Source organism: Scyliorhinus canicula, chromosome 13 (assembly GCF_902713615.1).
Source record: "Scyliorhinus canicula chromosome 13, sScyCan1.1, whole genome shotgun sequence".
NCBI lineage: Eukaryota > Metazoa > Chordata > Chondrichthyes > Carcharhiniformes > Scyliorhinidae > Scyliorhinus > Scyliorhinus canicula.
In genome coordinates this window covers 62607394-62620075 of record NC_052158.1, presented here as the reverse complement: position 1 = coordinate 62620075, position 12682 = coordinate 62607394, and the positions used below count along the sequence as shown (strand labels likewise).

The window sequence follows — 12682 nt, the reverse complement described above, 5'->3', positions numbered from 1 at the left end:
ATCTAGGTATCCAAGTGGCGCGGGAATGGGAATGGCTGCACAAAGTAAATCTGGCCCCACTAGTCGACCAAATGAAGGACGATTTTCGGAGGTGGGACGTGCTCCCGTTGTCACTAGCTGAGGGGGGGAAAAGGGAAGATGATGGTCCTCTCGAGATTCCTGCTTGTGTTTCAGTGACTCCCCATCTTTATTCCGCAGTCCTTTTTTAAACAGGTCAACAAAGTGATCACTCGCTTTGTACGGGCGGGCAAGACCCCGCGAGTAAAAAAGGGGATGTTTGAGCGGAGACGGGGAGAAGGCAGACTGGCGCTGCCAAACTTCAGTAACTACCATTGGGCGGCGAATATAGCCATGATCAGGAAATAGGTAGTGGGGGGTGGGTTGGCGTGGAAGCGTATTCGGGCAGCACGGTAGCACATGTGAATCGCACGGTGGCTTCACAGCGACAAGATCCCAGGTTTGATTCCCCGCTGGGTCACTGTCTTTGCGGAGTCTGCACATTCTCGCCACGTCTGCATGGGTTTCCTCCGGGGGCTCCGGTTTCATCCCACAGTCCAAAGACGTGCAGGTTAGGTGGATTGGCCATGATAAAGTGCTCCTAGTGACCAAAAAGGTTAGAAGGGGTTATTGGGTTACGGGGATAGGGTGGACGTGAGAGCTCGAGTGGGTCGGTGCAGACCCGATGGGCCGAATGGCCTCCTTCTGCGCTGTATGTTCTATGTCTTATGTATGGAGGCGGCTTCATGTAAGGGCACCAGCTTAGGGACGTCAATAACGGTGCCTCTGCCGTTCCCGCCGGCACAGTACTCCACCAGCCCCATGGTGGTGGTGGCTCTGAGAGTCTGGGGGCAATGGAGGAGACATGGGAGCAGAGGGAGCATCGCTTTGATCTCCAATCTGTAATAATCGCCGGTTTGGCCCGGGAAGGATGGACGGGGGGTTTCAGAGATGGCAGAGAGAGAGGATGGGGGATATGCTTATAGAGGGGAGCTTTCCTAGCTTGAGGAAGTTGGAGGAGAAATTTGGATTGGTGGGGGGAAATGAATTCAGGTACCTGCAGGTGCGGGACTTCCTATGTATGCAGGTTTCAACCTTCCTGCTCCTACCACTAAGGGGGATACAGGACAGGGTAGTTTCCAGAGGGTGGGTGGGAGAAGGGAGGGTCTCTGACATTTACAAGGAACTTATGGGGGCTGAGGGGATGCAGACTGAGGAGCTGAAGCGCAAGTGGGAAGAGGAGTTAGGAGGAGAGATAGAGGATGGTCTATGGGCGGACGCGCTGAGTAGAGTCAACACATCCACATCATGTGCCAGGCTCAGCCTGCTACAATTCAAGGTCGTTCAACAGGCTCACATGACAGTGGCCCGGATGAGCAGATTCTTTGGGGTAGAAAGTGTGTAAAGTGTGCGGGACGGCCAGCGAACCATGTCCACATGTTCTGGACATGTCCAAAGCTTAGGGGATTCTGGCAGGGGTTTGCGGATGTCACGTCCATGGTGTTGAAAACAAGGGTGGCACCGAGTCCAGAGGTGGCGATTTTCGGGATGTTGGAAGATCAGGGAATCCAGGAGGAGAAAGAGGCAGACGTTCTGGCTTTTGCTTCCCTGGTAGCCCGGAGACGGATATTATTAGCTTGGAGGGACTCAAAGCCCCCGAAGTCGGAGACCTGGCTATCGGACATGGCTAGCTTTCTCTGTCTGGAGAAAATCAAGTTCGCCTTGAGAGGGTCAATGTTAGGGTTCACCCGGAGGTGGCAACTGTTCATCGACTTCTTTGCGGAAAATTAATCGGGGGGGGGGGGGGGGGGGGGTGGGGGATTAGTTTAGCTTAGAGTAGGGGGTTAATAAAATTAATCGGGGGGGGGGGGTTAGTTTAGCTTAGAGTAGGGGGTTAATAAAGGTGGGACCTGTAAGGGAGGAAGATGGCTTTTGCACTGTTTCTAGATTCATGTACATTGTTTATGTTGCTGTTGTAAAACCAAAAAAAACCTCAATAGAATGTTTATTTTAAAAAAAAGGTTTTCAAAGATAATACCAATTGTTTACTCACCCAATAAGTAACACATAGAACGTGAGGTGGAATCAAGTTTACTCCCCAAAAAGGTCTAAGTCCTTTTGCTGCTTTTGGCTGCTACCCCCTTCCCCCTGCTCCTGTTTCTGGCCTTGGTACCGTTCAGTCCGGATGTCTGATTAGCCTCAGCATCCCAAACGTAATAGAGAAGGAGGAAGATGAGCCAAGGTTCCCGCTCCTGGACCATGAGCACACCTGGGCAATGCCCATTTCCCCCTCAGCGAGTGGTAATTTCAATTCCTGTCATTGCTATGTGTGGGATCGGACCGTGTTCAGAATGGTACGTTGTGGGTTAAATCTGTAATTGAGGTGAACACTTAGCCCTTAAGGGAGTGCTGCATTCACTCCCTCAAAAAAAAACAGTTCACAGGTTAACAAATCATAAAAATGCAAACAAATGATTGAGCATCATTGTTGAGGACCGGAATTTGAAAGCAGAGATGTAATGTTGTATTTAAATACAACCTGGAGGGCTGTACTCAGTCCCAGTTTCCATTTTACAAAACATGATAGATACTGGAATTGGGGCAAAAACAACATTTACCAGGCTGACACCCGAACTGATTATGACTATTAAAAGGAATTGAATAAGTTGGGACTTCTTTTCTCAAAAGAAGAGAAGATTGCTGAATAATTAATAGTAGATCTTTAAAATTACGAAGGCACTCAAGGTAGGCACTCCATGTAGCGGAGTCCAAAACCAGAGGCCATAAATATAGATATGATAGTCACTAAAAATCCATTAAAGAATTCAGGAGAAACTTCTTTATCTAGCGAGTGTTGGGAATATCAAACGGGCTGCCAAATGAAGATAAATAGCTTGGACGCGTTTAAAAGGAAGTTAGACAAGTAGATGATGAAAAAGGGCATAGTAAGATGTGTTGATAAATGCAATAGGGTCGGAGAAGGCTCCGCTGTGGAGCATAAACATTAGTCAACACCTATTGGGCTTGCCTGTCCTGTTATTTTTACTGTAAGATCTTTCAATGACGGGGACAATGGAGAAGTCCATTGACCTCGGGCGGCATTCTCCTGTCACCCAGCAGAGTGCAATCAAGATTTAATAAGATAATATCACCTCCATAAGCAACCAATGGATTTGGTTTCATTTTAATTGTTTGGGATGGGACAGGCCGGCTTGTGAGGTTAGTGGTGAATCTGCAGTCTCTTTTTTTTTCCTTTTTTATAAATTTAAGATACCCAATTCTTTTTTTCCAATTAAGGGGCAATTTTAGCATGGCCAATACACCTACCCAGCACATCTGTGGATTGTTGGGGTGAGACCTGTTATAACCTGCCTGCTTACCACTGGCTGGGACTAATGGCAATCCCACAATCCTTTGGGAGTATGAGCTTCCCCAATGAGGAGGGCGGAGAAATCATTAGCAGACTCCCTGCATAAATAAAGCTGGCCAGTTTGGAACCGGCTACAGGAGAGTGAGCAGCAAGGGAAGTTGCTGTTGTTGTATTATTGCAAATAAATGTTATTTTTTTTTTCTATCCTTCAACTCCTGCTGGATTCTTCTTGGCCCTCACAAAACTGGCGATGAGGGTTAAAGTGAATAGCTGTCTACACTGATGAAGCCACCTCCCTGGATTTTTGTTGGATACAGGTTGGAAGTTGTTTTCTATTACACCATGCCCCTTTATGGACGTTTGGATGTTTTTGATGCTGCGCTGGAAAGCTGGAACCAGTACGCACAACGGATGCGTTACTATTTCCGGGCAAACAACATCACCGAAAACGAGCGCCAGGTGGTCATATTGCTCACCGCCTGCGGCCCACATAGGTTTGGGGTGATTAGGAGCCTTACGTACCCAGCTGCGCTGGACACCAAAACGTTTGATGAACTTGTGAACTTAGTGGGGCAACATTTTAACCCAACCCCGTCCACGATAGTCCACCGTTAGCGGTTTAATACCACTGAGAGGACCCTAGGAGAATCCCTTGCCGACTTTCTATCCAGGCTACGCAGGATTGTGGAGTACTGTCACCTATGGTGAGACCTTGTCAGAAATGTTACTCGACCGTTTGGTTTGCGGTATTAACAATGCGGCCACCCAGAGAAAGTTATTAGCTGAGCCAATATTGACTTTTCAACAGGCCATTTAAATAGTATTGTCCCGAGAGAGTGCAGAACGAGGAGTGCAGCAGCTACAGGGAATGGAGGTGCATGCCTTGGGCCGCAACCCCTTCTGTCCGAAAGCGTCCCCCCGCACCCCTGCGGTACCGTGAATGAAGCGACGTCGGGATTGATGCCAGTGGCCGGCGGACATTCCTCCCCAAAAGGAGCCTTCTCCAGAGCCAATGGATGAGGAGCCATGTCCGTGTCAGACTTGTGGGCGTCGACTCTGTTGTGGACGCCGGTCCTGGGGTCGCCAGAGGTGCAGTCATTCCGACAGAAACTGGGACAGCCCAGGGGCCGTACCTTTCATTTGGATGAACCTGCGGTGATTACTCCCGTGGACATGGAGACAGAGGACGACTGCCTGCAGCTGCATTGTGTGGCAGCTCCCCGAGTACGGGTCAATTGCCACCCGCTTGAGATGGAGTTGGGCACTGGTGCAGCAGTCTCCGTGACCCATTGCCTCATACGATAGGATGGCCTGGTGTGTTGGTCTTGTGTATTTTCGGGAGGCAGTAGATATCTCCAACACAGGGAGTACATGGGATGAGAGCACGAAGTGTGCGCTGAAGGTCTGGATCCAAGGTCTTGATCAGTCTTTTGAGTTGGCGGGTCTGTTCCTTGGTCGGATCTGCGGGTAACGATTTGTAATGTTCCTGGTTGTTGAGATGTCGGTACACTTCTTTGCAGTAGTCCATTCTGTTCAGTATGACGGTGGCCCCTCCTTTGTCTGCTGGTTTGGTGACTATGTTGCAGTTGGTCTTCTGAGCACGGGTGGCGTTGCCTTGTGCATGGGTGACGTTCGGGGCTGTCTTGTGAATGCGACTGATAAGTCTGGCATTAACCCGACTCCTGACGGCTTGAGCATACATGTCGAGTCTCAGGCAGCGGCCTTCCGGAGGGGTCCAATTCGACTCTTTCCTCTTCAGTTGCCGCACCGCAGATCTCTCGGTCTGCTGTTCCCGTTCATTGGTTGACTAATTGGGTGCGCTGTCAGCCTCTTGTGGCCTGTGGAAGAGCAGCGCTCCGAAAGCTAGTGACAATGCAAAATCGCCGAGCAGATACTGAGAGCCAAGTTCCGCACACATGAGTACAGCCTCAACCGGGACCTTGGATTCATGTCACATTACATTCATCCCCCACCCTGGGCCTGGGCTTGCAAAATCCTACTAACTGTCCTGGCTTGAGACAATTCACACCTCTTTAACCTGGAATTACCCCCATCTCTGGATCTGTAAAGACTTAATTACCTGCAAATGCTCGCATTCAAAGCATTGTCTGGCATCCTTGACTTTGTCTACACATGTTTCTGGAACATACCTCTTCATCCACCTGAGGAAGGAGCAGTGCTCCGAAAGCTAGTGATTCGAAACAAACCTGTTGGACTTTAACCCGGTATTGTAAGACTTCTTACTGTGCTCACCCCAGTCCAACGCCGGCACCATGGAGAAAGTTAAGTGAGGGAAGGATGGGGGGGGGGGGTGTTCACGGTCTGTGGGGGGGGAGCATGTGGAATTCTTGGAGGACGGCATCAATGGGCATCCCACCTTTCTGATGCCGGGTTCTTCGATCAAGACTGAAGGCCTGGATTCTTTGGCCCCGCTGCCACGGGCAATGTGGCGAGCCATTCGAACAACCTTCCGGCTCAGAGGCAGGGACTGAGTCACAAGACCTCCCTTGAGAATTGGAACGAAGCCAGTTAAAACTGAATCCAGTCAAAGCATTTTTGCACAAGAGGTTATGAGGTTATGGAATTCCCTTTCTCGCAAGGTTAGAACAGCATAATTAATTGCAGTATTTAGCAGGGACATAGATACCGTACTTCAGAAGTACGGCCTTTAATAGATATAGAGAGATTGGAGGAAACCGGGATTAAAAAGGCCTCTCGTTCCTGACTGAGACTGTATAGGCTTGTTCGCTGTTCCATTCGGACCCTGCAGCTGGTGGTGTGAGATTCCCCACTTTCCATGCTCGGGTTACATCTATTTATCCTCTGAAAGCTGATCTGCTAACACTCCGCAGGTGTATGCAGATCCTTCAGCTCTTTCTCATGATCTGTGAAATTACAAGCCAGAATCCAGCCAAAGCATTTTTTTTAAAGCACCCAGGTGCAGTTGGAAAGTGAACTGCGTCCTTTAAGGGGAAAAATGCATAATCACAGTGCTAAATCCAGCAAGCACTGACCTCCCAGCAGAGAGCTGTGTTAAGGGCGCGTTGCGTTTGCCCCACCTTCGACCCTCACAGACCTTCAAGTGCGACTCTCTGTTGGCAGTGTGGGATTCGTGAATTTACCCATCATTTCATGCAACTGATCTAGAATACCTGCAAAGAGGCTCCCCTGACTACTCCAGTCTAGGGAGAAGTTCAGAGTAGTTTTTTTTTGTTTGTGCTCTCAATTAGGAACTGGCTAGATGTGTCCCGGGGTGAGGGAAGAAATGTTAGCCAGGGATTGTGCTCCTGATAACTGGACAGTGCTCCATGGCGTTTACGTTGTATTTATAGAACATAGAAAAATACAGCACAGAACAGGCCCTTCGGCCCACGATGTTGTGCCGAACTTTTGTTCTAGAGTAAGAACAAATTAATCTACACCCCATCATTCTACTGTAATCTCTGTACCTATCCAATGGCTGCAGCACTTAAACAGGCCATTCAGCTCAACTGCTCTGCAGTGTTGTTTATGTGTCACAAGAGCCTGCTCCCATCCTACTTTTTCTAACCTCATCCAAGATGGGCAGTAAGGTGGCACAGCGGTTAGCACTGCTGCCTCACAGCCCCAAGGAATCGGACTCAATTCTGGCTACTGTTTGCACTTTCTCCCCGTGTCTGCATGCAGGTGCTCTTGTTTCCTCCCAAAGCTGTGCAGGTTAGGTGGACTGGCCATGATAAATTGCCCTTTTGTGTCCATAGGTTAAGTGGAGTTATGGGGTTACGGGGATAGGCCGAGGGAGTGCGCTGAGGTATGATGCTCTTTCAGAGGGTGGGTGCAGACTCAAAGGGTTGAATGGCCTCCTTCTGCACTGTAGAATTCTATCTCAGATGTTCTCTCTAGTGAGCATGGGAGGGACTGGGGTTGGTGATGTGTTCCGCTGCTAGCTAGCTTCCCCTGTGATATACCTGTGGTAGTCATCTCAACCATTCCTTGCGGTGCCAAATTCCACATTCTTACCATTTCCTAGGTAAAATAATTTCTCCTGAAATGCTGCATAGATTTGTGAGTATCTTACAGCTACCACAGAATCACACAATTATTACAACACAGAAACCCACGGTAGCATGGTGGTTAGCATAAATGCTTCACAGCTCCAGGGTCCCAGGTTCGATTCCCGGCTGGGTCACTGTCTGTGCGGAGTCTGCACGTCCTCCCCGTGTGTGCGTGGGTTTCCTCCGGGTGCTCCGGTTTCCTCCCACAGTCCAAAGATGTGCGGGTTAGGTGGATTGGCCAGGCTAAATTGCCCTTAGTGTCCTAAAAATAAGGTTAATGGGGGTTGTTGGGTTACTGGTATAGGGTGGATACGTGGGCTTGAGTAGGGTGATCATTGCTCGGCACAACATCGAGGGCCGAAGGGCCTGTTCTGTGCTGTACTGTTCTATGTTCTAAAGAGGCTCCTTGGTCTGCGCTGGCTCTCCAAATGTGTAATGTACCTACTGCTATTCTATCGCCTTCTGCCCACAACCTGGCAATTCTTCCTTTTCAGATAATAATCCAATTCCCTTCCGAATGAATCATAGAATCCCTACGGTGCAGAAGAAGGTCATTCAGCCCATCGAGTCTGCACCGGCCCTTGGAAATAGCACCCTACTTCAGCCAACGCCTCCTCCCTATCCCAGTAACCCCACGTAACCTTTTGGACACAATGGGGGGAATTTAGCATGGCCAACCCACCTAACCTGCACATCTTTGGGTGGTGGGAGGAAACTGGAGCACCCGGAGGAAACTCGCGCAGACACAGGGTGAAAGTGCAAACTGCACACAGCCACCCGAGGCCGGAATGGAACCTGGGACCCTGGAGCTGTGAGGCAGCAGTGCTAACCACTGTGTCACCATGCCACCTCGGGTGAATCTGCCTCCACCACGCTCTCGGGCAGCGCATTCCAGATTTTAAACACTTGCTACATGAAAATGTTTTTCTTCACGTCGCCATTGTTTCTTTGGCCAATTGCCTTCTATCTCTGCCCTGTCATTGATCCTTCCACCAATGGGAGCAGTTTCTCCCTATCTGCTTGGTCCAGACCTTCCCGATTTTGGACCCTCTATCAAATTTCCTCCTCCTCCCAACTTTCCACATAACTGAAGTTCCTCATCCCTGGAACCATCCTTGTGAATCTTTTCCTCACCCTCTCTTGCCTTTGGGCCCGAACTGGACACAATACAAATTGAACATAACCTCTTTGCTTTTGGACTCCATGCCTCTATTAGTAAAACAAAGGATGCTGCCCAATTTGTCTGTCTTTTTGAAGTTCTACACTATTCTCACGATGCTTCCGGTTTCATATCATCCACACATTCTGAAATTGTGCCCTGTACACAAAGATCTAAGTCCTTAAGATGTACAAGGAAAAGTAAGGATCTGAACACCGACCCCTCCTGCGGAACTCCACTTCAAACCTTCCTCCAACCCCAAAAACATCCATCAACGACAACTCTATTTCCTCAGCCAATTTTGAATCCATGTTGATAGTGTCCATTTTATTCCATGGGTTATAAAACTTTGGGTCACAAGGATAGACACCCTATCCAATATCTCCGCCTCATCAGTTTTAAGCCCTTCTAGTTTACGAATGTCGTCCTCTTTCACCAGGATCTGGGCAGAATCTCATTCCTCGGTAAACATAGGCACAAAGTATTCATTTAATACCTCCTGCCTTCATGCATAAACCCCCTTTTTGGTTCCTAATTGGCCCCACTCCTTTTTTTAACCACCCGTTTGCTATTCATATGTTTTTTGTAGACTTTGGGATTTCCTTTTATGTTGATCTCTTTTCATCCGGTTTCTTAGCTTCTCCAATATGCTTTTTCACTTTTCAGCCCGGTTCTCGACTGTGCTGTCCACCGTGTTTTCTGTCACAAGCACACTTTTTTTTCTTCTCCAGTGTAATCTCTCTTTCTTTTCATTATCTAGGGAACTCTGGGTTTGTTTGCCCTACCTTTCCTTTTCCAAGGGCATATCTCTTCTTTAAAGGTAGCCCATTGTTCACCTGCTATTTTTTCCTGTCAACTTTCAATTCCAATTTATTCCACAGACCCATTCTTACCCCATTGAAGATAAAGGCAAATTACTGCCAATGCTGGAATCTGTCACCAGCACAGAAAATACTGGAACAATTTCAGCAGGTCTGACAGCATCTGTGGAGGGAGAAGGGAGCTAATGCTTTGAGTCTGGAGGATTCTTTGTCCAAGCTTTGACAGACATCCAGACTCGAAACGTTAACTCCCTTCTCCCTCCACAGATGCTGTCAGACCTGCTGAAATTGTCCAGTATTTTCTGTTTTTTGCTTCTTACCCCATTGAAGTTGACTTTGCCCCCAGTTAATTATTCTTACTCTTGGTCTGTATGGCCGATATCTGGTCATGATCGTAAGTTAAAACATCTACTGTATGTCCAGTTTATCTAGCATTTCATCATTTTAAAGATCTCTATCATGTCACCCCTCATTCTTCCCTTTACTTGAGAAAAAAGCCCCAGCTGGTTCAATCTTTCCTGATCGGCATTGTCTGTCAGTTCTGGTAAACTGCTCTGCGCCTTCTTCAGTGCCTATATATACTTTTATAACATGGAGCCCTGAACTGTTCACACCAATCCAAGCATGATCTACCCAAGGGTCCATACAAGTTTAACTTCTCTGGTTTTCAAATCTGTGCCTCTCTCAATGGGAAACTGAGCGCTTGCTTTGGGTAAAGGGATATCATAGGATCTATAGAATAGAATCCCTACAATGCAGAAGGAGGTCATTTGGCCCATCAAGTCTCAACTGGCCCTTGGAAAAAGAACACTATTTAAGCCCACACCTCCACCCTATCCCTGCAATCCAACCCAACTGTTTGGACACCAAGACGCAATTTTCGCACAGCCAATCCACCTAACCTACACTTCTTTGGACTATGGGAGGAATCCGGAGCACCCGGAGGAAACTCACGTAGACACAGGGAGAAAGTGCAAATGCCACACAATCACCCGAGGCCAGAATTATACCCAGGTCCCTGGAGCTGTGAGGAAGCAGTGCTAACCACTGTGCCACCATGCCGCGGTGATCCATTATTGCCTCTTTATCTCTTAGCCGGTTATTTGAAAGATAAATGATTGATTTGCGTACACGGTCAATTGATTGAAAATGCAACAGGATTTAGTCATTGCTTCTCCAGGAACAAGCAATGCAAAGAGAAGGGAAAAGCACTTTATTATCCTTGGGCATCATTAAGAAAATTCTAAGTCCCTTTAGCAAGCCTGTAATGAAAGAGTAGAATCCATTCGATCAGGTTAACAGGCCCCAAAATGTTTAGCAACACAATGATCAATAGCTCCAGCAGTGACAATCCCACAATGTCATGTGGGGCAGCAGTCAAACACAATGTTGTACCACTGCACTGTTCGTCTGTACAAAGTGCCAGCCAGCAGAAATGCAGAGAGCAATAATCTATTACCCCGTTATCTGACTTTTATTCATCAGTGCTGCTGTTAAATGCAGTGCTTCTGGATCACAAGAAATTTCTAGGAGAACGTGTAGTGACACTGATGAGCAGTTTGGTTCCCCAAAAAAACTAGCAAAACATTAACAGTGAACAAACACAACACTAAGATAAACACCAGAAAACCAGATGGGAAATCTAAATTTTGTCTGGTAACGGCACTTGCAGTTGCACAGTCACTAAAAACAGATTTAAATGATATTTGGGGACTGGAACATTGTAGGTCTTAACCCTAAATTATATGAAGTGCTAGATCTAAAGATGTGTGGGTTAGGTGGATTGGCCATGATAAATTGCCACTTCGTGTCCAGGGATGTGCAGGTTATGTTAGGGGGTGATGGGGATCGGGCGAGGTGGATGGGGGACTGGATATGGGTAAAGTGTTCATTGGAAGGGTTGGTGCAGACACAATGGGCTGAATGGCCTCCTTCTGCACTGTAGGGATTCTATGATATAATAAAGAGCTTTTCTCCCAAAAGCAAATGTTGAATACTCCATTCTGAGGCACATTGGCCTGAATTTCACTATGGGCATCAGGTCTTCCAAGATTGGGGCGAAAACTGGCAGCAGGACCACCCTTCCAATTTTACCACTGCCAGGCTCCTAATTGCCTGCCTTTGGGGCTGTCATCCAACTGAGGGTAGGCTCCTGTTGCTGCCAGTCCAGTCAGAGGCTGGCAGTTCTGGAGCCTCAGCAATACCCACTCAGAGGTGGATGCTGCTCAAGCAGGGAGGAAATCTTGGGAGCTGGGACAGGTTAGTTTTAAAAAGAGTAAATTCAGAGGGCTGTAGGTTGGACGAGAAGGCTCCCGGGGTTGGCTTCCCTGCTCCGCGGCCCCTTCTTTGGGTCATCAGGTCTTCGGCTCTGATAGCCTCCCCAGACCTCTGCAGACTCCCCGCACAACAGGGGGCACACCGCCATTCAACAAAATGCCATCGGCCACGTCACTAATTGGCCACAAGCCTCCTTGGAGTGGGCAGTCACTCCGTATCACTTGCTGCCACGGGGGAAGTGCCCTGGCCACAAGACTGCATCGAAGGGCCTCTCCCCAAAGCAGTTTTAATTTTACTGCCTCCCCCTCCCACAACCCACCCTGCAGGATCTGGGGAACATCTGCACCATGACTTCGAGTTTAACATAAAACACACAGAGTTAATGCCAGAGATGAGAAAATGTTACAACCCCCCTGCCCCAGTGCCACACTGATCGCATGGGATTTCGCAGTTGTAGCACATAACCCATTTTTTCTCTGTGTGAATGTGAGGGCGAGTGTCTATATCTGTCTGTGTGCATGTTGAAATAATCCTGTGTGCATGTTCTTGTTTGGAGAATAGATGATGATAACAGATATCGAGAAATGGAAGGAAATCAGGCTTAAAAAGGCAGAACGCCTCATGCTAATTAAATGGTGGAGCCGGCTGACTATTCTTTTCCAAGCCATTTGATCGTCTGATCAAAAAACACATTCTGCTTTTTAGATAACGGACATTTGAGTGAAATTCCTAACCAGTTAAACACAACGACCAGAAACCATTGACACTCCATCCCTACTCACCCACAAAATCACTGCCCACCCAATTCTAGGAAGAAACTTGTTTCTTTCACTGTTGCTGTAAGCACTGGGGGGGGGGGGGGGCTACCAGCCCCAGCTGCTTTCCCCTTCGTGCTCAGCTGTTGGCATTGTTAGTCTCAATCTCTAACACTTGCTTCAAATAGAAGACATGAGGAATCTCGAATAAAACACTTGCGATTCAACACACCCATGTTCTGTGATGGAAGTTAACAAACTGCATTTCC

General features: G+C 48.0%; 1 protein-coding gene across 1 annotated transcript in view; it reads right to left on the bottom strand.

Moving 5' to 3' along the window:
- Positions 1-12682, bottom strand: part of LOC119975918 (glypican-1-like) — a 235008-nt gene that overhangs the window by 60935 nt on the left and 161391 nt on the right.